This window comes from Leopardus geoffroyi, chromosome X (assembly GCF_018350155.1).
Source record: "Leopardus geoffroyi isolate Oge1 chromosome X, O.geoffroyi_Oge1_pat1.0, whole genome shotgun sequence".
Lineage (NCBI taxonomy): Eukaryota > Metazoa > Chordata > Mammalia > Carnivora > Felidae > Leopardus > Leopardus geoffroyi.
In genome coordinates, this window is record NC_059343.1 from 24,272,581 (window position 1) to 24,285,119 (window position 12,539).

At 39.3% G+C, this 12,539-nt stretch overlaps 1 protein-coding gene across 1 annotated transcript in view; it reads left to right on the forward strand.

Annotated features, from left to right (window-relative positions):
• Window positions 1-3,004: 3,004 nt before the first annotated feature.
• IL1RAPL1 (interleukin 1 receptor accessory protein like 1) overlaps window positions 3,005-12,539 on the forward strand; it is a 1,368,310-nt gene continuing 1,358,775 nt past the window's right edge. Inside the window, exon 1 of the mRNA XM_045472042.1 lies at window positions 3,005-4,331. The gene's annotated coding sequence lies outside the window, so the exon portion shown is untranslated. The remainder of the gene's footprint in view (window positions 4,332-12,539) is intronic.

A 12,539-nucleotide genomic window follows, 5' to 3' on the forward strand; every position in this document is an offset into this window, starting at 1 on the left:
TGAATATCCAGAGTATTTTTTTATATAACAAAACACCTAAATGGTAGATTAAATAAAACTCTTGCTTATGTCACTGAGGGATGATGTGAAATGTGGAAAATAAATTGTAGGCTACCAATGGTTAAAGGCAGACTCAGTAAGAATTTGAGTTCATTTCCTGTTTTCACAATTCTCTTTCATAAATGCAAAACCTGGTAGTTTCTCAGTTTTTACTAATAAAACAATGAAAGTGATTTTTGAAACCTCAGCTATAGGATAGTAATGTTAGGAAATAGCTCGCTCGGGTTATTTGTGGCTTATAAAGTAGATGTTATTGCATTCTCCATCTCCTCAGTCAGAATATTATTGTAGGTAAACTCAAATTTCATATTCCCAGTAATACCAACTTTGTTTCATTAAAATGAATCTCTTATTTAAAATATCTTGACATTCTTCTTTTTTATTAGTAGAAAATAAAACAGCAGTTCCTGCAGTTGAGAAAAGCTAGAAGCATGGAATTGATCTGCAGCCAGTTTTTACTACAAACCCCATAATGCTTTGGATTATAGCCTACAATCCCCACACTGCAGCACCAAACTTACTGTTAACTATCCAGATTCTGGAAAAGAAAAAGAACAGGATATTTGAGAAGAACTTTGTAACATGCAAGGATTCTGCTTGAATAGACGATTACTAATTTTTTTCAGTATCTTCAGACATGTTGGCCTTCTTCTTTACTAAAAAAGTCATTGTTAGGAATATGGGCACTATTTTTTCACCCTGAATCTCAGATCATTTATTCTCAAACAATGTGCCCAGGTATATAGTTCCCTTGTCAAAGCCTCTTTTACACCCATCAGTGAGTTGTGTAGTTTTCTAGTCCCCCCCCCGCCCAACCCCGCTTTGGAGGGAGGTCAACTTTTTCAGATTTGAAAATAAAATCAAAATGCATTGTTTAATGCTCTAAACATCTGCAAATGAGAATTTGGTGAAGTAATTAAAATTCTTAATTAGATGCACCTTGCAGCTGCTGTTAGTCTTAATTGGCAATAATGCAGCTACGTTTTGTTCTGACACCTATCTTCAGAAGAGTTAGAGAGAGAAGTGAAGGGAGGCAACAGGAAAATGTTCCCACACAGTTCAAGAGAGTTCGCACAAAGAGGATCCCATGGCAACAAACAGCGAGGCCCACAGTCGGCTCTGTGAGATCCAGGAATAGACAATGCTTCACCTCGGATTCAAACAAATACTTCCCTTCCTGCGTCTGAAGAGAAAGTGTTTGAAATCATCTGTTGCAGTAACATTTAAATGGTCAAATGTTCATCTGTGTAGAGTAACAAACTGGCAGAAGCCTTGTAATTAAGAGACTTGAGTTTTGTACCCCATGGATCTGGAGTGGACCTTGGAAATGTGTCATTTTACAGACATGGAAACTGAGGCCAAGAGAAATCAAAGTGATTCTCTCGGGTAATTATGGCTAGTTAGGAGTAGAAATTAGACTCAAATCTAGGATTTGAGCCTACAGTCCAGGACTTTTACTTCTAAACTTTGCTAGAAGCAATTAAATTTGTTAATTGTGCCCCTCCCAGTCCGCTTGAGGTCTAGTTCTTTATTTAAATGGGTCAGCTAAAGGACTGTGGTAGGTGTTGAAAATATAGATCACTGGTTATGAGAAGAGAAGAATGTATTTCCCCCTCACTGCTGGTCCTCACTTAGCTCTGGACTGGAGCAGGCGGGGAAGGGGAAGGAAGAAGAGAGAAGTGGCACACAGGGGGGTAACCTGGGTGAGTTACCAGCAGGAAAACCACGTTAAGACTTGCACACACACTGGAACCAGATCTGTGCTCACCTTGGATTGAGAAGTTCAATATAATGCTCCTTCCTTACAAATACAGACAGACGGCCCTTTGCAGTCTGTCAGTCCCCATCAACCTCACCTGTGACCCGAGTTTGGCTCGCATTCGTTTTGCTCTCATGTCACCGAATATGCGGTGACATATTTGTCATGCAGTTTCCTTCATCTTCATTTGTGTTTTTCTCTCCAAATTAAATGAAGACACAGTTCCCCAGGGCCCAGGCTGCTTTACCTATTTATTCTTCTGTGTTTGCTTTATCCTCTTAAAGTTTACATTACAAAAGCGTGTGGGAAGCGCTGTGGAGTGGGTTAAGGTTCTCTAGAATGGAGGCTACAGGTGGTGTATGGGAAAGGTCGATGAGTGGGGAGAGGGAGGGGTGGCGACCGTAAAAGTGTTCGTCAGTCCTTTCGCTGCCCTGCCCGCCCCACTCTCAGAAACGAACACTGTGGTTGCCATGTAAGCATTGAAACTGCCCTAGAGGCTCTCTTCTCCAAGCAAGTGTGGTCCGGAGACCTGCAGCATTATGATGGCTTATGGGCCACTTCCTCAGACATGCAGCCTCTCGGGCCTCACTCTAGACTTCACTGAATAAGAATCTGCGTTTTAACAAGACACCCAGGTGATCATGCCTATGTTCAAGTTTGACTAGTACAGAATCCCAGGTGGGTATTATACTATCCCAAGGTATTGTAAAGGGCAAGGATCTTAAACTGAGCAAATTCCCCAATTTAATTGGCCGGTACCTACTTGGTCCCTCTTTTCCCATTAGGACTCCATCTCACAATCCTGCAGCCAACTCCGTTACGCGGTAGAGGGGAGGAGGAGACTCTTCAATCTCCTCCTTTCTGTGCCCCGCCCCCACCCCCACACTCCCAGAGAGCCGTCCACCAGCACTCTTCTCCTCAGCCCCTGTCACCTAGGGAAGATAGTGCTCCCCGCCCCTCTCCCCCCCCCCCCCACCTCCCAAAACTGAAGGAGCAGCGGCCAGGAGGGTTACTGCCAGGAGGACTCACAGTTTACATATCAATACAGGCTGAAGCACTTTGCAAAACTGCGCTTTAGAAACAATTATCACCTTGCCACCTGAGGTTTGGAGCAGCCTCCTCCCTTTCCGCACTCCGCTTCCTTTTGAAATGTGGCTTAAAGTGGTACCGAGAATTGCTCTGTGGGGGTGGAGGGGGGCAGGAGGAGAGAGAGATCGCGCGCAATAACAAATCTGCTTTAAAGAGAGGAGTTGAAAAGGAGGTTACTGTGAGCGTGTCAGTTTAGGCATCGCTCTATGTACCTTTCTGCTCATAGAGAAATGGAATCGTAATTCTAAGGTGGCTAACGCAAGAATGGGTCAGCGTCCACGTTCGCCGTCCGCTTTTGCCTGGAAAGACAGATTACCGTTATTTGAGGCCTCTCAGGGTCTTTTCCAAAAGATTCCCAGGCTACCCTCCTTCCCCCTCAGTCTTCTGAAAACTAAAACTCGCAAAGCGGTGGCGTTCTGTGGATTGGCTAGTACTAAAATATCCATTGGGTGGCAGTAACACTATCCTCTTTATGACTTGCAGCAAACCGGAGAATGCATTCAATCAAATGAACCGATCTTGTAGAAACACTGGAATCATTTATGCATTGCAGTTTCTCTTTCTTGTTTTCGCTCCTTCTTTCCTGGGATATTTTGAGTGGATTGTGGCTATTAATCAAGATTTCGTGCTATTCGTGGTTTGCTTGTCGTTTTCGGTCAGGATTAGCATCATTCAAGGCAAACGCAAAGCTGCTTTTTTTCCCCCACTCTTTTCTGAAAAATCATTTTTGGGGGCTGCTGAAGAGAGCTAGGACCCAGGAGACACCTTCCCAAACAGCAGGGGTTGTGTGCTTTCACACAGCAGTACTGTACAAGGAAAACCCCGTCGGATCTGTTATTGCGGGATACTTGTGAAATATACATAGGATTCTTTCTTATGGCTGCATCCCGGATCTGGAAATTTTACTTGGAGACCAAGAGGATCTGAAGGGCTACATGCATACAGAAGATTTGCAAGCAAGACTCCGATTCTTGTCATAGAGCTCTCAGACTTCCTCACTTACCGGCCTTTTTTCCCGTTCTCCTTTTTTTTTTTTTTTTTTTTTTTTTTTTAATTAAATTTCTTTCCTCTTTTCCTGGTCTCTCCTTTCTCAGTGTCTCCTTTTCTATCTGCCTCTTCTTTTTTCTCCTAGTCGTCTTTTTCCCCCCTGCTCTGCACCTGGATTGTATCTTCACCAAACAATCGGGCACTTTGAGAACTAACTGGAGGCAGTCTTGTAGGGAAGAGCTGTATGGAATTATCTGCTTTTATGGTGAACTTGGCATTTGTGAATGGGTATCTTGTTCACAATATTAATTGCTAGCAAAAGCAAGAAAAAGAACACAGGAGTAAAACGTGGATTTTTCTGAATACGCATTGTGATGACCAGCAATTACCTTACCGACTGATATCCAGAGGAGAAAAATTTGGAAGACTGTTGTGGGTAAGGTCATTTTATATATGCAAACCCATCAGTGGCGTGAGCAAACTTGGGCGTTTGTAATGGAAATGGGTGACTTGGATGATTGCTGCATCGCATTGATGGCTGTGATGTGGCCGTTATTGGCACTGAATGGAATAACTGCAGTTGGGTGTGTTGGTGTGTGTGTGTGCGTGTGTGTGTGTGTGTATGTAGGTCTGTATTCTGAGTGTAATTGAAAATAAATCAAAGCATCACTCCCCCCTCCAATTATTTTGATATGGAAGAGTGTCTTGAATTAATTCTGGGTAGACACTCTATTGTTTGGATGCAATATTTGTGGCTCCTGTGTTCTGGAAGGGGTAGCAGCAGTGAGAGGAACACTTACTGAAAAGCCCTATTTAAAATGAAACGAGCTACTCTTTATTCAATAAAAGAAATATGTTTTCAACTCAGTGCAGCATTCTGCTGCATTTCACAGCCGCAATGGGACCAGGGACATCCCACTTGTCAAGTTCTTAAACTTTAAGGTGATAATCGTTGTTAATTATTCTCTAGGTTGTGATTATTGGAGATTATTAAGTACCCTGGGCTACTTTTTTATCCACCGGATTATCGTTCAGAAAGAAAAGAAAAGAAAACAAAACAAAAAGCTGGAAATGATGAGCAAAATAGAGAATAGTGCAATATTATTTTAAATGTCACCAAATGCTTTCTTTCTCAAGTTCAATACACCAATAATATAATTATTTTCCTAATACCCTAAATAGCTGAAGCTGCGACCCACGTGCAGGGGAGTTGAAGGTCTGGAAGCAGAGACCATCCTTTTATTGCAATGCAGCCGGCTTTGGAAATACAGGCAATTGCATACTTCCCTTAACCTTAAGTTGAGGATGTGTCCTATCTGCTACGTCTATTTTACCCTTTCAGTAAAAAGTTAGAGACTAGAGCACGAAGGATGTTTAAGCATATTCTCCCTGGGAAATGGGATAAAAAAAAAAAAATCAATATTGATGACGTGGTTCAGTGCACTGTACTGCAATGCTAAAGTCCCATATTCAGAACCTATGATGAGAGAATGAAGCATTTACATGTGTTAAAAATCTCACCTGGTAGATTGATCTTAAGGGGAGGGGAGAAGCTATGTGGATATGTAGGAAGATGGATGGAAGTCGTGCATAATCGGTGATTATGTAACTTCATTACATCAGCGAGCTTCAGTCAACGATAGTGAGATGAAATGATTGTATAGAGGCAGGCTCCATCACCCTGTTAACTTTTGGAGGCTTGTAACAGCTAACAGAGGAGGAGGAGGGCAGACAGAGATTAGCTCCAAGGGTCCTGTAAACCCTGATCTCTGTGGCATATTTAGCATGAGTTTTCTCATAGTGAGTTTCTGAGGGACAGCAGATCTATGTAAGCTTTAGGGCTGGACCAGAGCAATTTTAGCCACACCCGTGGAGAGTCCAAATGAGTCCGCAATGTTTCACAAGTGCCCCATTGAGTAATTGGGGCTGATGATCCCAGCCAAGGTCATAGTTCTGCACCCTATGATTGACATACATGACTCCAACTGAGTAGAAAGTTAAATCGGTTGAAATGAAGACTCTGAACAGAGTGACTATTTGGGGTCATCTCGCATTTTTCCTGTTAGAGCTTAATGCAGATTTCAGCCTGGTGTTTCCCTCATGAAAGCGATTGCTTCCACAGTGTGTCAGAAAAGAGGGTTTTTGTACCTTTACCTTTGCCTTGACAACCTCTTTCTGGGCCATTTTAACCCTCCGGGAAAAGAGAAGTAAAAACCTTCCAAGGTAATGGTATCTAGTTAAATTAAAAAATGACTGGTAATGAATTCATTATTAATACAAATCTCTGAAATAAAGAGCAACCCATTTTCAAGTTTTACTTATTGAATGGCTTAAAGGACATGTTGCAGCTGCCTGTGACTTTTACCATGAGATGAGATAAAGGTACTGTGCTCACCATACAGCGGAGGGAATACTGCAGAATAAAATGTCATTTACCCTGATGTTTTATTTGGAGCTGTGAATTTTTTTTTTTAAGAAAGAAGATACACATCAGCTCCTTTTGGCCTTCTAATGTTTGAGGATCTCTTTTTCCCTCAATAGATTAAAAATTCCCTCAAAATTCAACTCTGCTGAAATCCTAACCCTGTTGAATTAAATCACCTTTCCATCTAGTTGTGCTATTTTCTATTTCCCTTTATGTTTATTTTACAAAGGAGGCTAAATGACTTTTCTGTTGTGGAGGTAAGATGATTCTTCCTGTTTTTCCTACGGAGTCAGGTGCAGGATCTAGACATCCACTAAGTAACTTTGAAAAGATCTCCTTCCCCCAAATCAGAATGGTGGAATGGTGGAATGAAATTTTGAGCTGCGATTTTTTTGAGACGACTTTCTTATTTCTGCAGGACATGCCCAAACATTGATGTATTGTGCCAGTGGATTTGGAGGTTTGGTGTTCATATTGTGTAGAAAATTGAATGTGAAGTTAACTCCTGATTCCTTCCTTCAGGGGTCAGGGTAACACTACAGCTGCTTCCAGGCTGTTAGTCTCCAACTATGTACAGAAATATCGTTTGCAATGATATTTCCTGTAGTCCTTATTTTAATATTTTATAAATGACTTCCTCAGTTGTTTTCTGACATAAGCCACACATATGTTACCAAACGGCATATTCTGGAGGTTTTATAAGCTTGGTGGGGGATGGAAATAATACTAGAAAGAAATAGAAGTCTCTGAAAAAAGACTCTTACCATGAAACAGACGTACGCATGTAAATGCTGTCCTTTTACTTGAAGACTGCGTATATTCACATTAGGAAAGATAGTTTCAATCATTTTAATGGCACTTTGTAACCTGTTAATTTGTTTTGAAAGAGGATTATGTAACCAAGGCAGGTTATAGCGTTTTTCTTCAGTATCCTACAAATCAATAATAAAAAGCTTTGCTTAATAGGAAAACACTTAAACATGAAGGCAGTGAATAATTTAAAATACAGTATCTGTTTCACTATTTCATTGCCCTTTTCTCAGCTCCAGTTATGTAGTTAGATTAGCAAATATTGAGGAAAATAGGAGAAGAGATGCCATTTATAAATATGGAAAGTACTGATTTTGTTTCCTGACTAGTTGCTTCAGCAAAGTCAGGAGATACAGCTGATAAGCAATCACAATATTCTCAAAACTGGAAAACAATTCAAAAGAGATGTTTATTATGTTTGCAATGTATGTGAGCAAATCATGTTATTGTTAACATGACTTATGCGTGAAACATTTTTAAGAACAACTGAACTTGTGGGGTTACTTTAAAATTTATATATATTTCAGATTCTTTTAGCCTGTTATAAACTGACACGTTTGGGGTATACTTTGCCTTACAACAGATATGATCTTTGCTGTTTGACAAATTTTATGTTTTTATAAAGCAGACTCCTCTAAAATGTGTGGCACCCAAAGCGCCCAAGTGTTGATTAATAAGACATAAAAGTAGCAAGTTTTTTGGTAATGCTCAACCTATAAAGCATAATTATAATAGCACCGTTTGGGCAGCTATAAATAAGGCCGTGTCGGCATTTTTATTGTTAAATTCCAATCCTATTTCCATTACTTTTATGAGGAATATTAAAGAGGAAGGAGCCCAGCTTTCTGATACAGACAGGTGTTGTGGAATTTGGGGCTGAGTCAGAGGGTCGGAGATGCACGTCATGCTCTAGCCTTGTGACTTCTGACCCTGCATTTCACCTCTCAGTGTTCAAGATAATCCTTTAAAATCAAGAATCATTTAAAATAGGATACTTAACACATTGCACTAAAGAAACAAGATGTGTGTCTCAGGGCTCACCATGATGGTATGCCTTAGAAACATAGGGAATTGTTATTATTAAGGGTTCTCCAAAGTTGTACGAATTTAACAGTGTCTTTTTTTCTCAAGCTCTTAGTGTAAATTTTTATAGGCTTTTCCTCGTCCTAATTACAGTTAGCTGTCAGGTAGTATTGTTCAGTCAGTAAGTAACAGACAAATTAAAGGCTTTGGTTCCTAACTTTCCCTCAGTACTCAGTTTTTTCGGCAGCGCTCATATGGGAACAAAACAAAACAAAAAAACCAGTTGCTTGTGAATAAGATTCAAAGCGTGGTAACTGAGAGTTTTGTGTGTGAGAGTGTTTTAAGCTGATTACTTGGTGTTTTGTTTTGTTTTGTTTTGTTTTTAATGCTCCCAAGTATTTAGACTTTCCTGTTTTTGGTACCAAGACTACACAAACAAACGTTGGGAAACAAACCGGATGCTACCACTTAAATTGGGTCATTTGACCAAAAGGGTACTCTCTTCTGTCACTTTCTTAAGGAAAGCATAATGCATTTGAATACTAAGTGTAATAGAGGCCATAAGAATAATATAAAGATAATAGTTCTGTTTGGGAATTTGCTCATTGCAATAATTACTAACGTTCTTTAGGGGGAGGCAGTCCCTCACGTGTCACCACTAACACTACATTTCTTTAGTGTGCTTGTATCTTGACGTTAATATATTTACATATATAAGAAAGGCATAGTTAGTGATATGACCTTCCATGTACGTTTTTAAGTGACTGGATAACCAGGTGAAAAAGCAAGTGTTTGTATTTTGGTTCAGGTAAAATTGGAAAATGGAAAATTAACCCTGTAAATAAAAGTAAATGTACACAGACTTAAAGAACTTTCCTGCTATAGAGCAACCTTCTCTTTGTAACTTCCCAGTGTCTTGCTTTTCATGTTAAGTATCCCTGATATTTCTTTGTTTCAGATGAATTTGATCATGCATGTTTATCTGACTTGATTGATGCCTATAAATAGCCAGCATTTTCTTGGTTTCCTATATTTTTAAAATGAATATTCCTTTTTGTCTAATGGAAATGCTTTACATTTGCTCTGGCAGATTTACAAAGGAATATTATAGGAATGTGGACAGGCTTGTTTATTTGACAAATTCTGCTAATCACCTTACAAATATGCTTTTAATTTTCACCCAGAGAATGCCACCCTGGAGTATCTTACACTGCAGACAGCATTCCATTACAGGCCAACCACATGGCTCAGTGGACATACCCTCGCTGCTCACCCTGACCATTGGCTTACAATGAAAAATCCTTAATTGACACGCTGTTTTGGTTCCCCTGTGCAGAAAAAAATGTGCAGGTATCAAAACTCTAAGAGTCCTAAGGCTTTTTTAGCTTTAGCGAAGGGATGACTGGCCGACCTGGTATTGCTTGCCTATCACAGGATCTGAAATTGCCAGGCAGTGAGCTGTGGATAAAGCAGAGGGAGAAGGCAAAGCACTTTAATATTTTTCTTCTGAAAGTCTGCTCTTTCCTGTTTTCATATTAAAACATTGAGAGTAATTTTTTTTCATGGCAGGCCATTCAAAGAGTGTGTTATAGTTACTATGTTTATACATATAAAATACAATAAATGGCACTAAATGAGCTATTCTGTCCATACAAGAGCTACGTATCTAAGAATATATATTTTAGAGTGAAATTAGATAGTATTTTGTAATATTTCCTAAGTCAGGAAATAGTGTGTGGAGTTTGGACTAAGCAAAAAAATGAAATGGACTGTGAATTGTGATCATATAATTATAGAGTATCACTCTTTCAGTATGTTTGTTAATTATGTAGCTTACATTTTATGTGAATTATAATTATAAATAAATCACTTTATGAATAATCATAAAATTATTCATAGTGGTTTACTTTGTCATGGCCTGATCAAAATGAATTAATTGGTAGGTTCTTGCCCTATGAACATTTACATGTAATACAACCGTGAATTAGTATAGTGATCTTCATCATTTTCTGGTGTAAAGCTCCCCTTTCTAATTAAAAAAAAAAAAATTAGAGGGCCACTTGATCATAGTTGTACTTTTAGAATCAGTTGATTGAACAAATACATAACAATAATGATAAATGATTATAAATATGATCATGCTTTTAAAAATTAATTTGACTATGGGTAGTCACAACCAAGTCTACTCATATCTTTGAAATGTCTACATTCTAGACCCCTTGGAGTAACTCCTGCAGGCCTGTTAAATAAAAGGTATATATGTCTACACCCACAATACTCGCACATGCATCGTATTATCTTACACACAAAATAAAAGGCAGGTACACAGCCTGCTGAGATGCATATCAAAGGAATTACATTTTTGGATGCATAGAGTTGGAGTATCTAATTTCCTAAGAATATACGTTTAAAGTTCCAACACAAGTAAATTCACTTTCAAATTTTAGAATTGAACTATTATAACATTAAGTGTCTGATATTATGCAATAGTTGCACTGTAAAATATAAAATAAGCATTGTTTTTATTGCAGTCAAATGGAAACCAATTATTATAAATGTAGCCAGAGCCGATTATGATAGCCTCATACAAATCTAGTGAAATTCTATGAAGTGTAAAAGTATAGGAATGCCCCACTTTGTCATTTTAGCCAGTGAGGAAATTTTGAACCAGAAGAATGAAATTATATTTCTAAGATTTCACAATTCGTTAGCTCTCCCAGGAAGCGTGATTCCACTTTCCTGATACTATACAAGCCCTCAGTTGAGTATTTATGTCCTGGCATGAGATATTTTTTTAGTAGTGTGAAGCATAAGGAAAGTAGTTGTTCTTGTTGAAGCAGATTTGAATGTATCTAATCCTTTGGCCTCTATGTCACTTAATTAACTTGTGATCACTCACTTGGCGCCCCCACTTGAAATCTGTGGATTTTATTTATCCTTTATGTACACTGTACATTTTTGACCTCATGTGCTTTCTCGAGATACAATACAGGGAAAGTTGGGAAAATAGGTCACTGGTGGGACCTCCTTGCCTTTCCACACTGTCCTCTTTTCCATTAGCTTTATATGTCCCTACCTCCAAAAATCACTCTTCTTGGGAGCCCCTCCTTCTTCTGGACTTTCACACACATCCCAGCAGTGTTGAGTGCTACCTTCTAGCTTCCAAAGTTCCAAAGTCATCCACCTAGAGGTCTTATCCAAATATCTTTTAGCCACATTTTATCCCTCTTTGAAGAGATGGAATTCCATATTTCATTTCCTCATCAACAAAGTCACTCTGCTTACATAGCCAATAACAGTGAACCAATTTGGGTGTAATGATGGCAATATACCACCACACAGCTACTAAGTGAAGGAAATACAACCATATGTATGTATGATTTTTGTTAAGGTGATTAACATATGAACCACTGTTAATATGCTAAAAGGCAAATGTTGGGAATAATAGGCTTCACCCCTTTGTGTTATGATAGTGACATTTGGGAAAAAATATACCTTTTTTTTTTCTGACCCAGAAAAAAAAAAGCCTTCAGTAGACCGCACTATATATGAAAAGGTGAGAGGAGGCTGTGGAGGACATACTTTTATTTTGGTTGGATCTTGCAGTGCCCTCTGGTCTTGCTGAGGAGGCAGCTGCTTAACATACCTGTTTGAAGAAATGACACCAGCTTTGGGTACCACAATGTTCCCAGCCTCTTGCCAACTTTATTTCGGAAGGAACACAGTCAGAGGAGCTAAAAATGGCAGTAAAAGTGGAAAACCGAGAGACTTAAAATGGTATCAGGTATTTTGTGTAAACAAAGCTTCATGTGGCCAAGGGAGAAAATTTGAAGGTAACAAATGAATCTGGTGGTTCTCAGTGCTTGTTTTTTGAATACCCCTGTTAAAGCCCCTAATTGTTCTCACCATGACTGAACTCCTGAATGGTACTCAAGAGGTTCCCAGCACCACAGTGTGTAGAGTAAATGCATTCGAGGGGTCTCTAGGGGGTTTGGACTCTGCTGCTTTCCCTTGTCGGGGTTCTCCTCCAGGCCCCTAATAACACAGTCACACAGCAAGCCGTTCACATCAGTGGGGGTGCTCACTGCAACGAGTGAACAGTTTAGCTTCGCTCCAGGGGGCCACTGCCTGTCTGTTTAGTATTTCCAAGTCCCAGCATTGTGCATGGCTTGTAGTAGGTCACCAGTACATCATTGTGGCATGAACAAATGGTTAAACATTTAGTGACAACAGATCAGTTTTAGGTCAGAGTTCTCCCAACGCTGTGATGCAGGGTAAAGTGAGACAAAAAATGCTGATTGAAGAAAGAAAAAAAAAAAAAGGAAAATTGAGCAATAAAGGAAATAGGATTAGTATTAGTAGTTTGTAATCTACAAATGGACAGAG